Source organism: Tripterygium wilfordii, chromosome 20, assembly GCF_013401445.1.
Source record: "Tripterygium wilfordii isolate XIE 37 chromosome 20, ASM1340144v1, whole genome shotgun sequence".
NCBI lineage: Eukaryota > Viridiplantae > Streptophyta > Magnoliopsida > Celastrales > Celastraceae > Tripterygium > Tripterygium wilfordii.
Window position 1 is genome coordinate 4,067,104 of NC_052251.1, and position 2,257 is coordinate 4,069,360.

Consider the following 2,257-nt stretch of genomic DNA (forward strand, 5'->3'; position numbering starts at 1 on the left):
TCTTCTGTTCTGAGCGCTTCCTCTAGCTCAGCAGAGTCCACTCTTGTCGTTCTGATTCTTAGAAGCCGTCTGGTTAAAGGGATTGTGTCCCCTTCATCTTCATCCATTTCATCATCCAGAACAATGGCAGCAGATGTCGACATGGCAGTCATGATGGGAGCGCCACCCCCACCTTTAGGTCCAGATACTATAGCATCATGAAGAAGTTTCTTAGGAACTTCTGTTCCAGCGCCAACATTTGGGACCGCCACTTCAAGTGCTGATTTTTACTGACTTCAACAACTTTTTCTTTTCCTTTGCTAGCTGAATCCTCTTTTCTCTTCGACCTTTTCTCAGTATGCTCTTTGGTTGTTTTTCTTTTCTCACCAACTTTTTTAGTTTTAGACGCCTCGGCAGCACGATTAGTTGCAACAAATCTTCCACCAGAGGTTTCCTGGTTTTTCTTTGTTTGCTTAGCATCTTGCACCAGGGCCTCGTACAGGTCATCAGCGTCAGTAATGTCAGCAAAAACTTTGTCAAAGATCTCGTCACCTGCATATAAGAAAAAGAAGAGTAAGTTTACAAAGTATATCAACTGAAAGAAATGAAATATTATTTCATACGTTTATATACACTTCTTGATATATCTCAAAAGAGATGATCTCTTCAAGTTACGAGGTGTCCAAATATTCTTGCGAGATCTTTTACATTCCCCTAGACTATAGAATTCACCTAAACGGTTGAGTACCTCTGGACTGGTATCCCACTTGTTCAGGTAGTTTCGTGACATTGTAAAGAAGCAGCGCATAAGATTTAGTAACAGTTGCTAACAGATGTAGAAGAAAAGAAACTTACTATCAGCTTTAACCCAATTCAAGTTTAAATCTCCATGAAGCCCATATACAAGGGCGCCCCTAGCGAATATGTATTTGTTTTTTCAACCACCAATATGGTCATTGGAGACCGTTTCAAGAATCAGGTCTTGTCTATTTTTTTGTCGTACCAAGCAGTATCTTCCAGGATAACTTTCCTTGGCGTAGTATACTACCGTCAATTCGTTAATTCCAAATTCAAGACCTTCCTTTTCAGCCAAACATTCTACACTTAATATGATTCTGAGACTGTTAGGCATCCATTGGCTTGGAGATATCTTCCATATTCTACAAGCATCTACGAGCAAACTTGGGATAGAGAATCTTAGCCCTATTTGAAAAGACAGCATATAAAATGGCGACCATCCGAGAACTTGGTGATCAACTCCTTCCGTATCAGCTCCAGGTCTGATCTCAATGGATGAATGAATCCTGTATTCTTTTCGAAAATAATCCATATCACTCGATGTTAATACCAATTCGGGGTTCAAATTCTTCGGTATCAAAGTTCCTTTGATATGACCATTTCTGTAATATCTTGTCCCAAAATAAAAATGAATAAAATATACAATAACAAAAATAAAATGAATAAATTGGATTTAGTTATAAAAAGAATAAATTGTAGGGTAAAAAGAATTATTGGGAGGGCTAAAAGAATATTAGAGTTAAAGTTAGGGTGAAATGAGTAAAAGAATAAAATGGAATGATTTAATATATATATATATAAATAAACAACTTAAAGTAATATAAAAAAGAAAAAAGATTAAAGTGGGTGAAGGTGCAGACCTTCACCCGTGAGTTAAAAAAAAAAGAAAGCGAAAGGGCAGCCACCATTTTTCACTCCACCACCTCCGGTCAGCCACTTCCGACGGCATTCCGGCGACTTTTCTGGCCAGTAAAGGTGCTCCAACCTTGAAATCTACAACCACACTAAGAAAGAGAAGGATTAAGGTAATTTTGAACCGAGGGTTTGTGGGTTAAAAGAGTTTTGGGGATTTTGATTCTTTGAGAGCTTTCTTTGTTCAATAACTCAAGTTTAGACTCTAATCTTCTTATATTATTAGGTACAAGTGGGGTTCTTGAACCAATTCAAGAGAAAGCTTGAAATTCTTGAGTTGGTGGAACTAACAAGGTTCAAGGTAAGGGTTAGTGACTCAAATTGCTTTAATTAAGGTTGGGTTAAGATGAAAAATAATATTGTGATATGGATTTAATTGTTTAACCTTAGAGAATTAAGGTAGAAGATGAATTTAGTGAAAATGGGGATATTGTGTAGTATGGAATGTGAGACTTGAGAGGATTGGTGAATATGGAAAATTAATGGAGCTTACCTTAATGAATAGGTTAGCGAATTGGCGTGAAGTATACGTTGCTTCTTGGTGAGGATTGCGTGTTTACTTCGAGGT

General features: G+C 37.4%; 1 long non-coding RNA gene across 1 annotated transcript; it reads left to right on the plus strand.

The window, feature by feature from the left end:
* Positions 1-1,638: 1,638 nt before the first annotated feature.
* Positions 1,639-2,257, plus strand: LOC119987452. Its single transcript, XR_005465449.1, has 3 exons — positions 1,639-1,802; positions 1,916-1,990; positions 2,195-2,257. It is a non-coding gene; the product is annotated as an uncharacterized LOC119987452 (long non-coding RNA).